The sequence below is a fragment of the Chrysemys picta genome, chromosome 10, assembly GCF_011386835.1.
Source record: "Chrysemys picta bellii isolate R12L10 chromosome 10, ASM1138683v2, whole genome shotgun sequence".
Lineage (NCBI taxonomy): Eukaryota > Metazoa > Chordata > Testudines > Emydidae > Chrysemys > Chrysemys picta.
In genome coordinates, this window is record NC_088800.1 from 13,601,146 (window position 1) to 13,618,776 (window position 17,631).

Sequence of the window (17,631 nt, forward strand, 5' to 3'; positions counted from 1 at the left end):
CACCTGTGCTCACGGCCCCATGAAGGAGCTGCCAGCTGATATCCCTGACAGGCTGTGGGACCAAGGTGGACTACAGGCCAGCCCACGGGGTGGGGTCCTCACCCTCCACAGGTGCCAGCACTCTGATCACTCTGGCACTAATTAGTTTCTCCAGAAGACTGATTGAGGAATGGAAAGTAATTAGCTCATCAGGCTGGCAGGCTGGGTAAAGGATTAATTAGCCCATCAGCTGAGGACTGATAAAAAGGCACAGGCAAGAAATGCAAGGGGGAGGAACAGGGCTCGGTGTGAGTGTGATCTTATGGAAGGGAGATATCTTCTCCTCTTGGGCCCTGGGAAAAGGGATGATAATACAAGGGGCTCTGGAAATAATATTGCTGCATGAAACTGTAGAGGTGTTGGTGGAGGGAACTTAAATACCCTGCACAGTGTGGGTACCTAACTGGTAGAGTCTGAGTGTCCTATGTGATGCTTGAGGGCAGAAAAAGATCATGCCCTGTTATAGGCCCTTAACTTTCTGCTGAGTTGTACCAAATAGTTCTTCTGATTTTGCTTCTTTTTCAGAGGTGTAAGCTAGAGGTCTTGTAGAAGTGGCCGGAAAAGTTTGTGAAAATGTTCATTAACTTTATTTTCCATACAGCTTTGAAATTTTGTTTTGATGAAAAAATTCCTGCAAGATAGAGGGGTCCTAGACTCCTCTAGCAGGTGGCATTTACCTGGCTCTGTTTGGTAAGACAGTCCCATCATGAAGCTCTTCAAGACTAGCCCTGCACCTAAACTTTTTAAGTGAACAGAGTAGGACAGTGATTCTTATCTGCAGGATTTTCAGACTCCTTGTTCTTGTGGCTCTATGCAGATCACCGGTCTTTTTTCAAAATCTCCTTGAACCTGTCACCATTGATCACAACACACACACCATCCTTTCTCCTCTGATACATGTCTCCTGAATTATATACCTTTCAAATCTGGAGAACCTTTGGCCCATAGGCTGTGCTCCTGCCCTTTGGAACTCTGCCACAATTCTCTCCACAATTCAGGTAACGGTTCCCTGGTTCACTTTAAGACAGTGTAAAGATGAGAGCCGAAATGCTCACACCTTGGTGCATAGGGTTAGGGTCCAAAGTCCATTTTTAAGCAGCTAGATAAGAGTGGTCTGATTTTCAAAGGTTCTGACCACCTGAAGCACTCACTGAACTTTAGTGGGAGCTGCTGGATAACTCAGTACTTTGAAAAACCAGGCCACTGATTTAAGTATTTAAATAACTTTAGGTACCTGGTTTGAAAATTGGTGCCAATAATTGTGCAAAACCAGCTGAGTTTTGCTCAGACAGGCCTCTGTGAACCATTTTCTTATTTTTGCTTCCGTTTGCATGAGATCACATTGCCTTAGTTCTGTTTTGAATTTTGCAAACCCAAAATCCAAAGCAAGACTGCCAAAATCACCGAGAGTGGCCTGGTTTCCGGGAGAAGCCATTCAGTGCCATTGAGTTTCAAGTGGTTCCTATCAGGAACCATAAATATCTCCCTGGCCTGTGAATCTCAGCCCTGGCTTCACTCAGCACTTTGGCACAAGCTTTCTCAAACCTCAGTTGAGGTTTGTGCTACGTCTGGGAGCCCTTTGGGGGACTCAAGTTTCAGGTTTGCAGTGATTTTGCCTGTTCATGAAATTTTATTTATTACAAATGTTTTGCAGAGCTCTACAAACCCATCAGGTTTCTCTAGCGGATACTTTGTTTTAATAAATGTGTATTGAATGCTTCGTTTAACTTTACTATTGTGAAGTGCCCAGAGATGCTGTGCTTGGATGAGCAGTTATGTAAGTGCAATTTGTTGTCATTTTTTAGTATCAGAATTAGCATTCAGCCGAGGTCGAGAGCCTCACAGTGCCTGGGTGTGGGGGGAAAGCAAACAAATGAAAGAAAGCTTAGTGCATCTCAAGCATTACCCAAACCTTTTGGTTTATCCCCAGCTGTTGGTTCTACTCACTCGCAGATCAATCTCCTGAATGCCCGTCCAGCAGCTCCCAGCCAACTCCTGGTGTCTCAGCTCTGACAACACACTCAAAGCTTCGGGCCATGCGAGTGGATGGCCTATTAGTTCAATTTGCTTGAAGTTACAGAATGTAGAACTGTCTCTTTACTTCTATGATGAGGGTTTAACATTTGTTTTAATTAATTAAGTATCATTTGAAATGAATGTACTGGTGAGAAGTGCCCCATTGACAGCCCTGGAAACTGAGGTCCTCCAGTTAGCCACAGGATGGGCACAGCCCTGGCCGTGTGGTAGCGTCACATGCACAGACGTGAATCTATCACAACTAGCATGGCTCTCCTCTGACCTGGGGCTCTGCACCCAGGGTTGTGAGGGAAGTTTAGTCTCCTTGGCCCACTCAGTCCTTAACCTCTCGGCTACAATTGTCCATCAAGGAGTGATGATGGGGTTTATGTATGTAATATTAGTATCCTATTCGTTAGCAACTGGACTGACACTGTCTCCATAGAAGTTATCCTGTACTAGCAAGGGGTTCACATGGAAAGAAGTATTTAACTGAATAGAAAATACATACATCCCAAATTTGCTTTCCGTTATGCATCTGTAACATCTGTTGATGTCACGTAGAACAGAATTGCCACATAGCCTTTTCTGTTTTCTGGTTCATAGGCTCTGTTACACACAGACCTGATTCTTTGATATTGCTTTTCTCCCACAAAAGGAAGTCTGTTGGAAAAAAAGAAAAGAAAAACATGTTTTTTCTGGAACTCATGGTTATTCAGTGGAATTCACCCTGCAGAGGTGGAAATCCCCTGCTGGACCGGAGCAATATTAACAAACCAGGATTGCTATGTAGAATTACTAGCCTGGTTTTACCCAGTAAACTGCAGGAAAGTATTATTTCTCTGTAGTGAGAGAGTATTTGCCACTCAAAGAGCCTGTGTATGCTATGTGAGGTCAGCAAACGGGATTTGCTTCAGTAAAGCACACACCAGTCTGGGAATGAGAATTTCCAGTGACACTATAGACATTAGCAATAAGCTAACCACCATTATAATATTGATTTCATATAATGGCGGATGGAAAACCCCATTCCAACCTGGAGCAAAACTTGGTTCTTCTGCTTTCTTTATGCAGTCTCCCTGCCTCCCTTGCAGAGGTAGAGAACGGGCAAATGATGCACTTCATTGTTTCATTTTATTTTGTAGGCTACCACTCAGCAAAATTTCAGTGAATGCTGCCTTGTCAGAGCTATAATTTACTTACAGGGGTAGTGTACTGTGTCTTCCCATATGTCAGCCAGAGGCCAATTCTGCTATAAATCACATCACAGCCCCACATACATCTCATTGGGAAGAACGGAGACCCTTTTTACACTCCAGTACTAAGCTGGATAACTGACCAGCAAAAATACAACAACAGAATCAAATCACCGCATGCCTATTCCTGCTTTGAGAAGGTAGAAAGCATCTGATTTGACTTATGGGCATTGATATCTCATTACCCTCAATATTAGATGACGTATTAGAGCTTAAAAGGTCAGGCCTCTCCATGAGTTCAATAAAAGTTCACCTATCCACCATCACAGCCTTTCACCCCAAGGTGAATCAACATTCTATCTTTGCTCACCCGCTAACCAAACGTTTCCTCAAAGGACTCACCAACATTTACCCAGAACTATGTGAGCCTACTACACCATGGGACCTCAGCCTCGTCCTTCAGGCCCTCACCCGTTCCCCATTTGAACCCAGGATGACATGTTCATTACTACCGCTTTCCGTGAAAGTGGCATTCCTTGTGGCAATTACATCTGCCAGATGTGTAGGAGAGCTGGGGGCCCTCATGGCAGATCCCCCATGCACAGCCTTTTTTAAAGACCGCACCTCAAGTTTTTAGTGAAAGTCGTCTCAGTTTTCCACCTTAACCAACCCATTTACCTACTGACATTCTACCCCAAACCCCACATAGATAGAATGCAGTTTGCGCTTCAAACTCACGATGTATGGAGTGCATTGGCCTTTTACATAGACAGAACAAGGCCATTTTGTAAATCACCCAGACTGTTCCAAAGGGAGTGCCATATCTAAACAAGGACTCTCCAAGTGGATCTCTGATTGCCTAAAACTATGCTCTCATCAGTGTGACCACCAACCCCCCAAGGGGATTTGCATGCATTCCACCTGAGCACCATTGGCCTCCACTGCTTTCCTGAACAACGTACCCATCATGGACATTTGTAGAGCTGCTACCTGGGCCTCAGCCCACACATTTACACAGCATGATGCATTAGAGCAACAGGCAACATCTGATACCTTGTTCGGACTCTCTGTACTGTCATCTGTCATGACTTCAACTCCGAAGCTCCCTCCTTCCACCAGAGGGCACTGCTCTGAAGTCACTGCATCTTGCATCTGAAGAAGTGAGGTTCTTACCCACGAAAGCTTATGCTCCCAATACTTCTGTTAGTCTCAAAGGTGCCACAGGACCCTCTATTGCTTTTTACAGATTCAGACTAACACGGCTACCCCTCTGATACTTTCTCATCCCAGCATCCCATATTCCAGAGCAGCATCTGGCCTTCAAGTTGACAATGTACCCCTGGGCTGGACAAAGGTTGGCTCTCCCTCTGTTAGGTCATTTCTACTCTGCTACCTAATCCATAGTAGTTGCCAACAAAAGTTTTGAGAAGGGGGATGAACTTAATGATTTGGAGTGATACTACTGATAAAGTTATCACAGTGCATGACTGGGCTTACCCCAGTTGACAAGTGGTGACTTTAGCTTCTCCCACTTCTGTCTCCTCCTTCCTGGTCTCTCTCTGTTCTGTTTACTGTTTTCAGTCCCAGTTCACTGCCCTGCTCTGTTGTGGGATGGCATCTCTTGTAACCCACTGACACTTTGTCAGGTTGCAGTGCAAACCCTTGGGGCACCTATTTAGAACTGCAGGTTTCCAATCTGTGCTCTTCTATTGGGTGATGCTCGGGGTGAGAGTGGGCTGGTACGGCATACTGGTAAGAAGTGGCTGCCGGTATCGGCCCATATGCAGCTGACGTTAAAGTGTTGCCACGGCAGCGCTTTAATGTCGCTGCCCCTTTTGCCCTCCCCTCCCCGCCTCTGTCGTCGACCCTGCCAGGGGTGTGTGTGTAAAAGGGGCAGCTGCCCCAGGCCCTTTTAAATTGCCACTGGAGCCCCGGGTGGTGTGGGCCAGGCAGCATGGATGGATTGGCTGGGGGAGGCTGACCCCCCAGATCCTCCCCTTCTGCCCGAGGCCCAGCCCCTTCCGGGGGCCCGGAGTCAGGCTCCCCATACCAGTAATTCCTCTGTGCTACTTTCACCCCTGGTGGTGATATGCTTAGCCTCTACTGGATCATGGAAATTAGAGATAGGACAAAAACATGCGAGGTCATGCCTAGTTCATCCCAGAGGAGGCCCATGAAGGCGTGGGTTCTTGCATATTTCTCATTGTTGTGTTCTGTGCAGTGTCTTACCCATCACTGTTGAACCAAGGACATCTTTAGAGGTCTGAGATTGAGCTTTGTGGTTCCCAGTAGCTGCTGAGAGAGCTTTGTTTCCCTTCCAGTGACCTGTGAAATGCCCTAAGGAGGATTAATGATCAGGTACTCCAGAGGGAGTCATGCCTCTGGAGCTTCTTGGCTGGTTTGAAATTTTTGGTCGAGTGAAACGAGATCTCAGCAGAGCTGTCATCAAATCCTCTTTTTTTTTTTTTTTTTTACATGACTTTAGAGTGTAGCCCTTTTCCGTTGATCTCCTTTATATCTTTGCTTGTTCTCCTTTGATGGACTGCTTTTCTTTTCTTTGTTATTTAGTGTGGACTAGGATTTAAATTAGGACTCACAATTTTTAGGATTTATCTACACACAGAAATTAAACTGATATAACCAACAGGTTTTAAAATCAACTCAGTTAAATTGGTACAACCCTGTGTATGGACAATTTAGCTTAAGCCTGTTAGGAATCATGTAAAGATAAATGGATATAAATCAGTTGAAGAGTATCCACACAGGAGTTTGCACAGGTTTAAGTAAATCTGTTTAAAAACACAATCCGGGTTGAACCTGTACAACTCTGTGCTCCCTGGTTTTAGGTTCTGTTCCTGGTTTTATGACTGACTGACTGACTGACTTTTGAACCCTGGATGTGTCATTTCATCTTTCACTACAGCCATTGTAAAACTGGGATTTGCTTGCCTGTCTTCCATGGGGGTTAGAGAGACAAGTTGGGTGAAGTAATATCTTTTACTGGACCAATTTCTCTCGGTGAGAGAGACAAGCTTTCGAGATCAAGAGGAAGAGCTTTGTGTGGCTTGAAAGCTTGTCTCTCTCACCAACAGAAGTTGGTCCAATAAAAGATATTACCTCACCCACCTTGTCTCTCTAATATCCTGGGACCAACACGGCTACAGCTACACTACATATTCCATGAGGGTTATAAGTAGAGCTGGTTGGAACATGTTTTTGGGATCTTTTTCATGGAAAATTTTGACTTTTCAGTGAAAAACTGAAAACTTTCAGCTGAAAACATTTGGTTTAAACCCAAAAATTTCTATTCAGAAATGACACCATAATGCCTCATGGGAGTTGTAGTTCGAATGCCTCATGCCCCCCAGGTCCCTCTGTAGGCCGGGCTTCCGAACCAGACTACATCTGTGATGGTGCACCACAAACTCCTCTCCTGCTGAGCCATACTCATAGGAGTCCCTGACTGTGTAATGTGTCATGGGAGATGTAGCCCAGTCAGGGACTCAGTTCAGAGAAAACTGGAGCATGAAGCACCTTAACCACAACTCCCATGATGCACCATGGCAGCATTTCCAAATCAATTGTTTTGTGTTTGTTTTTCAACTGAAACATTTTTTGGTGGTGGTGGGGTTTGAAGGGGTTGGCCAAAAAACAAAAATTACTTTGGCTTGCAGATGTTTGATCCCCATTTAAAAGTCCGAAATTTCTGCGGAAAGCAGACACTTTTTATGAAAAAAATAGTTTTCTCGTAAATCTAGTTTTCTGTCAAAAAGCAGTTTTCATCGAACACTTTGTTTTAAGGCTTTTTCAGTCATGATACAATAAGCACTTTGCGACCCTGAGAGGCGAGGCAATAGAGAAGTGCAATGTCCAGTTATTATCAGTGGGGTTTTTTGTGTAGCAGTTCAGCTGCATGGGAAGTATAAGAGATGCATGAATGGAGCTTGTTTCACCATTACCCTACACCTTGTATTCTCATTTTCACCCCTGGAAAGTGAGTGCTCAGTGGATGTAACACCTTATCACTTGGATTTGGTAATGATTTGCAAATTCTTTGCCCAAGGTGCTGAGCCCAATGCGTGAATCAGCCCCATAGTGTTTAATGCTCAAGGCTGTTGTCCATCATTCAGTGAAATAAATGTGAGTTTGATGGACAAATCTTGTGACAACATTTGTGTGGGACTATGATGTAATATTACCAGTCTGTATTAATACTGTCAACTCGCCTTTTTAGCCAATCATCTGTACTGTTGCCTCATTTGATTATGACCTTGCTAATATTAGCTGGGGGTGAAGCAGATCTCATTCTGTGTCCCTAACTGGTTTGTAACAAAATTTGACTTAATAAAATGTGTCCATCAAGTCCAAAGGAGGGTTCATAATAAAGGGAGCTGAACAAGGACAGTGACACTGTTACATGCACCAAGCTGAAGGAGCACAGATTCTGTATCATTTATCTTAAGAAGAAAGGATTGTCCATTGTGACAAAATCAGTCAGATGTAGAAGATGAAACACTGAAGGCTCATTAAGTTAATTAGTGGCAGTGCTTAGTTGTAAGGAGGCAAGTGGAAGTTGGCAGAGTGATGCTTTAGAAAAGCATTTGCCCAAGAGGAAGCATTATGCATTGTGAATTCATTAGTGTGTGCCGAAAGGGTAAAATCGTGCTGCTGCTGCCACCCCAACTGGGAAGGAGACCTTCAATGGCATCATTAAACGGTTGGCAGCCAGATGGCACAATTGCCATTCAGGAAGATAAGTACAGATTTGTTCACATGTCATGTAATATCGATGAGAAGGGAGCACAGAAAATCTTCATCCTAAAGGCCTAGCAGTAAACCAGCATGGCAGCAGGAGGTCAGTCTCATAACCAGGCTAGAAGCAACAGCCACTCTGCACTCTGTGTGAATCCCTTAGCTGTCCATTGTAACGAAGATAAACTGGGGTTTCCTCTTAGACTATTGATGGTTGCCAGCAGAGGAACTAGAGAATACTGAGGACTATTGAGAAGTTACATTCACTTTCCAGGCTTTGGTTTCATCACCTATTCCTTAGTGTTAGTCCTAGTCCCTAAACAACTATGAAAGTCAGTGTGATTGTCGATCATTATAAAAGCAGGCCTGACAGCAGGGTATGCTGCAAGTCGGTTTAAGGGACATTGCAGAGCTGTAGGTGGTGCTCCCAGGAGTGGAATAACAGGGTAACTGCAAGTGAGGATTGAGATACAATTAGTACACTTGTAGGGAGAGCCGCAGTTTAGAATAACACGGGATCCTGCAGATAAGGACTGAAGTGCATTGGTTAGAACTGTGAAGGATTCTAAGCCATAACATAGAAAAGGGTGCTGAGGGCCAGGTTGGAGGTGTGTTTGGTTAGCTGTGTGGGGGAATCTGGTACAATGGCTGCCTAAACTAGGAGTGCTGAAATCTGCCACCTTTTTCAGCACTGGAATTCACTGATTTCCCCAAGAAAATGTAATGCTGAAAACAGAAAGGAAGAAGAAAATGCCCGACCTTCCTACGGTTCCTGTTGTATTCCATAAGTAAAGGTTATCCAATTTTCTGACTCCTCCTCTCAGTTGGCACTAATTGGACATCACACTATGTCAGGGATAGGCAACCTTTGGCATGTGGCCAGTCAGGGTAAGCCCCTGGCGGGCCGGGACGGTTTGTTTACCTGCAGTGTCTGCAAGTTTGGCAGATCGCAGCTCCCACTGGCCGCGGTTCGCTGCTCCAGGTCAATGGGGGCTGTGGGAAGTGGCACGGGCCGAGGGATCTGCTGGCCGCCCTTCCCACAGCTCCCATTGGCCTGGAGCGGTAAACCGCGGCCAGTGGGAGCTGTGATCGGCTGAACCTGCAGACGCTGCAGGTAAATAAACCGGCCCGGCCTGCCAGCAGAGTTCCCTGATGGGCTGTGTGCCAAAGGTTGCCAATCACTGCACTATGTGTTGCCATGCTAGCCCTATTAAAGCCAGTGCAAACTGAAGATGTGATGGGAGGCATACTCTGAAGGTCCAGCTTGCCCCCAGAATAACCTGGGCATTTTCTTAAGCTAGGACAGGGGTTGGCAACATTTGGCACGCGGCTCACGAGGGTAAGCACCCTGGTGGGCCGGGCCAGTTTATTTACCTGCTGACACGGCAGGTGTTCGGCCAATCGTGGCCCTCACTGGCCACGGTTCGCTGTCCCAGGCCAATGGGGGCGGTGGGAAGCCGCGGCCAGCACATCCCTCACCTGCGCTGCTTCCCGCCGCCCCGATTGGCCTGGGACAGCGAACCGCAGCCAGTGGGGGCTGCGATCGGCCGAACCTGCCACGTCAGCAGGTAAATAAACTGGCCCAGCCCACCAGGGTGCTTACCCTGGCGAGCCGCGTGCCAAATGTAGCCGACCCCTGAGCTAGGATAACAATGAGAAGGGCTATCAGTCCTGGAGCTTCATGGTACAACTGAACACAAGACAAGATCAGGAAAAGGTCCTCTTTCCATCTGCATGGGTCTATCAGGTGTATTGTAGGGTGTGAGAAAGAGGGGTTATGCCTTTCCCTGAAATATCTTTCATTGACCACTGTAAGAAACAGTATTCTGGACTTGTTGTGGTCCACTGGTCTGTTGCAGTATGGTGACTCCCGTATTCCACTTCTCCTTATGTCTTTTGAGCACGTTTATTTTGGCAGCTATGTTTCCAGGCAGTACTCTGAGCCCACACTGTGTTGGTTGTTTGTCCTGAGTGAGAAATGAGTCATCCTTGCAGAATCATTGTCAGCTGCCTCTCTATTATCTGCCATGACACCCCACAACACACCTCTGTCTGTCTCTGCAGTGCATTTCCCTGCTGCTTTAGCAGTGCTGAAACGACTAGCCAGCTGGCTTCTTTTTGCCATGATTACGTGTGGACATTTTATTACTCACATTTCTTTGAGTTGGAAGGAAAGTGAATGGTTACTGGTGAATTGCTAGCTGCAATAATGATGAATGGAAGGGATTCATTCAGCAGTGTCTCCATTCATCCCCTGAGGCTTTTCGTCTGTGTTTCATTTCATACAATCTAATGCACATTGATATCTCTTGGCAAACTGAGAGCATCACCTTCTCTACTCCTGGGACTAGTTGGAGGGGGGGTCACCCCATAGCTCACTCCAGTGAAGCCCCCTCACTAGCCCAGGTGCCGCACTGATGGGTTCCATACGGAGCTGTAATCAGCCCACCTACTTCGCTGGAAGGATGGTTTCCCCTATGGAAAGAAATACAGTGATGGCCCAGAGCACAGCAGGAACACCCAGATCAAGCTGTCAAGTCTTTGATCAGAAAGGTTCCCCCTCACATTCATGGGACACAGGAACCTCGAAGCTCATCCAATCAGTTGTCACCCTATTCGGGACATACCAAAACACACCCAAATACCTAATGACCACATACTCTCCTGCGCGTCATTTAATATAGTTCTGCACTAAATTACTTTCAATATAAACATTCATTTTTTCCCCTCGCTATTCTGTGAGTTAAAAGCACAAAGATCAAGGTGAATTGTGCAATTAATCACCTCCCCTGCTCTATGTGAGTGCTCAGATGCACATACAACAGCCCTCTGCGGGTATGTCTACGCTGCAATTGGACACCCGTGGATGGCCCACACCAGCTGACTCAGACTCAGGGGGCTTGGGCTGCGGGGCTGTTTAATTGCAGTGTAGACATTCCAGCTCGGGCTGCAGCCCAAGCTCTGGGACCCTCCCACTTTGCAGGGTCCTTGAGCCCAGGCTGCAGCCTGAGCCAGGATGTTTACACTGCAATTAAACAGCCCCACAGCTGGACCCCCGTGAGTCTGAGTCAGCTGGTGTGGGCCAGCCACCGGTGTAGACATAGTCCTAGAGACTGGAAGGGTGTGCCATTCCTACCCTGCTTCTAACTCAGCATAAACACAAGCGATCTGGTCCAAACTCAGTTCCTGGCTGTTATTTGTCTTTATTGTTAACTTAACAACAAATATAAAACTCCATGTAATCTTCTTCCTGAGCATGGGTGTTGCTAGAGTTTTTCCTCCATCCCCAATTCCTTCTGCTTCAGAGAAACCCTTTTGTATTCTTAGGTAGAGTTAATAGATCCACCCACTTGGGCTGCCTGGGTGTCAACAGAATAGCTCTGCATCTCTGTGCAGGGTCATAGCACCTGACCACCCGTCATAGTCAAGTCAAATAATGCAGGCTGACCTTTGGGTGCCAGCCATCCTGAAATATGAGGATTTGTCCTCGTTTCCTCAGCCCGGTCCCACTTCCAGTCTTGCAGGATAATGAAAGAGCCCTGAAGTTAACTGGGGCTGTTGCATGGTGCTAAGTGACATCTCATTGCACCATCATGACACAGCATCTGTGCAGTGACGCAGCATCACAATGCAGATGCAGAAATGTTGAAGACAGTTGGGCTCTTCCTAATGTGGAGACTTAAAGGGAGGACTGGGAATTAGAGCGAGAGAATATCCAGGTCCTTCTAACATATTCCTCAAGATCATGAGTAATAGTCTTACTGGAGATGCCCCTTTCCTCCGATTTCTTGGGATCTGTCTCACTGGAAACACAACACGGAAATCTGTCAAGCAAAATTATGGATTCCTATTTTCCCTGTTCTAAGCATTCACAGCAACAACACCAAACCACCAGAATGCAGATTCTGTTTTTGTTCTTCCTTCTTGGCAGTAGTTATTTATAAAGCCCAAGATGCTGTGCCTGGTTGAGGCTGTCCCACGCTGCTCAAAGGCATCCTGCTTTTTACGTGCATCTACTTCCCTTTATAGATATTCTTACCCGGTATCAGCACTGCCTTCTGTTATTAGGATGTGCAGTGAATGGTGATGCTGCTTTCTAAATATCAAACACAATGAATCCCTTTAGCTTTTATAGCTCACTGTGCCCCAGGTGTTGTTATTATCGGACCTGACATCATTCACTCGATATACTGGGCCCTGTCTTTCCAGTTATCTGTAATGGACAAGAGATTTTGAGTCATTTTATCTTGAAATCGCAGCAACATTTTCTCTTTAAAAAGTGACTTGTTTCTCTCTCCCTCTCCATTTCTTCTTCTCTCACCCATTTAATCTCTTTCACTTTTTGTTTATCCCCGTGTGTCTCTTTCCTTCGTGTCTCTATTTATATCTCACTCTCTCTGTATTTTTTCTTTTCCTCTCTTCCTTTTTCTTTACCTCTCTCCTTCTCCATTTCTTTCTCTGTCTCTCCCTTTCTATCAATAGGCCTGATCCAAAGGCCTATAGGAGTCAGTGGACGGACTTCAGTGAGTTTTGGAGTGGGGCCTGTGTAGCTCTCAGTCTTTCATAAGAAAATAAGAATGGTCATACTGGGTCAGACCAAAGGTCCATCTAGCCCAGTATCCTGTCTTCTGACAGTGGCCAATGCCAGGTGCCCCAGAGGGAATGAACAGAACAGTGAATCTCCCCATCAGTCCTCTCCATACAGCCAGAATGCACTGCAGTTAGAAGCCAAGGTGCTTAATGGCTTTCTTAAAGAGAAAGATGGTTTAAACCAGTACAGCAGACATTAAGTACCTCTGCATATGGGGTGTGTAGAAGGCTTAATCATACTTTAGTTTCTGTGATTGCTCATCAGCATACTATGTGTCCCACTATGGTAGGGCCGTGTTGATTTCTAAATGTATTACCAAGAAGGTAGGGTCTTTATGGCCCCCAGGTAGGACCTCATTCCTCAGAACTTGCTGCTCTTGAGCTCAGCATGAGTAGGTTTTGCACCTGTGGCCATGTCACTTCCTATTCCCTGGTTTCATTTTTCTGGCTGCTCATCTGCTTGAACATTTCTGGGATGCCTAAAGACCAAAATCTGGAACCGCTGCCCAGCAGCAGGCCCTGTGATTGGTGTGCTGTGAAGATGGAGAATGAACTTATTCAGATCCACCTTTTCCCATGGCACCTGCCCTTTTCTTATTTATCAAGGAGACAAGAGCTAACTCAGCACTACGTCGGGGCAAAGCATATCTGAGAGAGCAGACATGATTGTCTTCGTAGGAAGTTGTGGCTACTGGAAGCTTTCTCATGTCATGTGTCATTGCGCAAACACCTTTGCATTATGCCTTATATCCATTCACAGACATATCCGTAGTAGGAACCAGAGGATCTCTTGTCTTCAAATGCCTCCATATCCTCTGTTGTATAAATTTTCACCTGTGCTTTCTCATGAGTCACATAGATACCCCTCATTGTACATTGGGGACGGTGAGGAGTGTTTTTTTTCCTTCACCAGTGGCATGAGCACACAATTATCACAAGGAGGAGGAAAGGAGAAACGGTCCCTCAGAGACTGTCTTCTTTCCCACAGCTCCTTCTGGTAGCTACGCACTGCCCCTTATTCAATGGCTCTCTCTAGACCAGTGTTTCCCAAACTTGGGACGCCGCTTGTTTAGGGAAAGCCCCTGCCGGGCCGGGCCGGTTTGTTTACCTGCCGCATCCGCAAGTCCGGTCGATCGCAGTTCCCACTGGCCGCGGTTCGCTGCTCCAGGCCAATGGGAGCTGCTGGAAGCGGCGGCCAGTACGTCCCTCAGCCCGCGCCACTTCCAGCAGCTCCCATTGGCCTGGAGCAACGAATCGCGGCCAGTGGGAGCCGCGATTGCCCGAACCTGTGGATGCAGCAGGTAAACAAAGCGGCCCGGCCCGCCAGGGGCTTTCCCTAAACAAGCGGCGTCCCAAGTTTGGGAACACTGCTCTAGATCATAGAGATTCCCCAGTGTTTAAACATAGAAGAGCTAAGAGAACATGGATCAAAGGCCAATGCATAGGATCAGGTTTGTGAACAACAAAAGTGTGTTTACCAAGGATTTAATGTATGGATAACACATTTGATTGAAACTCTAACAAATAGCTGAATTACAGCTAGCCCGTACAAAGACACACAGAGCAGACTTTTTTTTTTCATGTTGGAAATTTTTCAGAGGCAAATGCTTTCATTGTTTCCGTTAAGTTCCAGCTAGTCCTAGCCAAGGTGGCAAGGACTCTTGCTAAGGGAAGAAGACACAAAGCATTTACAGCAAATCAAGTAACTTGGAGATGCAAGGTAATGAACACCTTTGATCTGAGAAGCGAATTTCATTGAATTCTGGCAAACACACAAAAGCCAGTCTTGGCTTCCCACTCCTTTTATTTGTTATCAGTACTTGAGATCAGCTTAATATTTTACCTTCACCCTTGGCTGCCGAGCATAAGGGACAAAGCTCTTATCGGCAAATGTCATCGGTAGTAGGAGAGGGAGGGAAGAAAGGAAGAAAATAGGGAAGAGGGATGGCATGAAGCAGTCACTGAAGTAAACATGCTTTAATGGAAAAAAGAATCATCGTATCATAATTAAAGCTTTGCAGCAACCCAAAGGCAGTGACTATGGACTGACAGGCAATAGTGCTAATATTTAAAGACAGTTTAAAAGAGCAAAGGTAGTAATGATTGAAAAGAGGAGACTGAATTCAACTGTCCCACTCCTGTCCCCATGCACAGGCCCTTATTGGTTGGCAATGTGTTGTTTTACACACTCATGGCATAACCATCGCTTTGTAACGAACTACCATGGAGACGCATGCTATCCATTGAGAACAATTGTACTGAACAAGGGCTTCTGGATTTTTTTAAAAGCAGTTGTACCAAATGTAATGAGCTAATAATAAGCATTCACCAGGAGGGTTGTAAATTTGGTGAGCTCAGATAATCTAGAACTCAGATCTAAGAAAAGCCCTAACTTGTATCAGTGCAACACAATTTGTGAGTTGCAATCTTGGTGAGAGTGAAACCTTCGCAAGGATGTAAGGATATTCTGAACTAAAAGGAATTCACTGCAGGAGGGTTAGCCCAGAGCTGTATATTTGCACTGAAATATACAAAGTCTGCTCCACTCAATCAAACAGTTTAAGTGATATATTACAAGCACGGCCCTGTGTACTCTGCGTCACTGTGGGACCAGACTCCATGGCAAGAGCTACTAAATTCTGTGGTTTTGGGTTACATTCTCTCCTTGGATTTGGCGAGCCGCTCCCACTGGTAGAAGTGATTGGGAGTTTTTCATAGAAATGTTTTTTTTCTTTCAATAGAAAATGTGATTTCCATTCAACTGAAATTTTCTGTAAGAAAAATGTCAATTTTGCAGAATGTTTTCTGACAGAAAACTTGAAACAAAATATTAGTGTACAGGTGGTTTGACATTAATCTCTGCATCTGCTTGAGCAGCTTCTGTCTCTCCTGGGAGTAGTAGTTCAATTGTATCATTATCCCCTTGTTCCTTATGAGCTGGGCTTCGCTGGTTGGACTTCATCTCCCATGATGCACTATGCTCCTGGGACTCCCTTCATGCACCATGGTGGCTCAGCTAAAGGAGGAGACTATGGCAGCTCAGGCAAACACAGATTATTGTTGACCCAACCTGAAATGAAAGGTTTCTCTTTGGGAACATTGAAACATTTTGTTTAGACTGAAAATTTTGAAACATTATAGTTCATTATTTCTAAATTCAATTTCTTTTGGCATTTTTTATTCTGTGAAAAATATTAATATTTTGATTTTCATGTTGATTCAGAATAAAAATAAATGTCCAAAATATTTCTGTTTCCAATGGGATGGAAATTCTATTTTTTTTTATCAGTTATACTCGTTGACTTAAGTGGTCATGGGAGGACATGCCACTCAAGGAAGAATCTGGATCTTATTTTTCCACAGTCACCTGCAAATGGAGTGAGTGCCACCCTGTGCAACCGGTGACTTTTGCATGGTGATATCACTCTTCAGAGGTAGCCTGCTAGCAATGCATTAAGCACCCAGGGGGAAAGCATGGTTGTTCCTCTTAGCAGAGCTGCCACTGTAAAGAAAATGAGGAAAGGTGAGGCTTGGGTTAACTTTATGTGAAGGGCCACAAATGAACATTACACTAGATTGCCAAGTTTGGAGCTAGAAGTTTTTCAGCAGCAGTTATCACACCAGCAAATTCTGGCTTCCAGGGTATTAGCTATTGCAAATGTTTTGCAAATTGCAGAATGAATAGCAAGGGAACTGTGAATTTAAGGGAAAGGGGAATTTAGGTGACAAAAGCAAAACTGGAATGGATGTTGTGATGTCACCAGAAACCCCAAGGTGGCATCAGAGCCTTGTTTTTCTACATTGTGTGTGTGTATAAATATAACATTCTCTGTGGATTCTACTATTTCTATACGCTTTTTCCTCCTGTCAGGATTTCATTGCTTTTGCCCCTCACTATAGGCTCTGAATAGGCTTTGGAGCCTCTTCCCTCCAAACATTTTCTATCAAGCACTGATGGTGCTGAAGGTGTGTGCAACGCAACCTAACTGGTGAAATTTAACAGTGTAAAGTCTTGCCTGTGAAATATGAAATCTCATTCATACACACATGATGGTAGTGTGTTTCTACATACTGCGTTGTTAGAGGGCTGGAACATTCAGTGTAGTGGGAGAAATGGTGGAACATGGCACCTCCTGTTAAAGTCAGATGGAGTTGTGTGGCTGAAATTCCATGTGATGTTTAGACTACATACCTTCGAGCACACTCCAGCTCTAGTTTACTAAGCTAACAGTAAGTCTTCTACAGTAGATGTGGTTGATTTGAATATGGTAGATCTTATCATGAATGCAGATCTAATGGCGGGCCTCAACTTTATCAATGCATCACAATTTGCGAATTGCAATCCCAGTTAGAGTTAAACCTTTGTGTAGAGTGAGGATGCTTGGAACTAAAACAAAGTCACTATAAAGGAGATCATTCAGATCTGCATAATTGCACTAAGATATGCAAATTCCCCTCCATGCAATCAAACATCTAGCACAGTGTATTAGCCAGTGAAACAGAACCCGAGAGGAAAGTTCGACTGAGCTAAGGTAAAAGTCTCTTTGGTCCAAACCCCGAGGTCCTTGCTTAGGTTTTACAGTAGTAAGGGCTTACAATGAAGTCAAATTCCCACTAAAGCCAATTGTTTTCTATAACAGTGCTGTATAGCCTACAGCTCTTATTGGTTCTTGATATGTGTTTGAGATGGTTGCATTTCTCATGAGTGGAGAAACCATGCATGAGATATTCTGCTCAGGGCTGGCTCCAGGCACCAGCAAAGGAAGCAGGTGCCTGGGGCGGCCAAGCGAAAGGGGCGGCACTCCATCCATTATTGGGGCGGCACGTCCGGTTCTGCGGCGGCAATTTGGTGGCAGCTCAATCACTTCGCTTCAGTCTTCGGCGGCAATTCGGTGGTGGGTCCTTCACTCCCTCTCTTCCTCTTCGGTGGCACTTCAGCGGCAGCTCAATCGTCTTTTTCTCTCTTGCTCTCTCTTTTTTTCCCCCCCGCCACTTGGGGCAGCAAAAAAGCTGGAGCCAGCCCTGATTCTGCTCATCC

At 45.4% G+C, this 17,631-nt stretch overlaps 1 protein-coding gene across 2 annotated transcripts in view; it reads left to right on the forward strand.

The window, feature by feature from the left end:
* The window catches only part of AGBL1 (AGBL carboxypeptidase 1), a 400,010-nt gene that overhangs the window by 197,787 nt on the left and 184,592 nt on the right, over positions 1-17,631 (forward strand). The window lies entirely within an intron of this gene.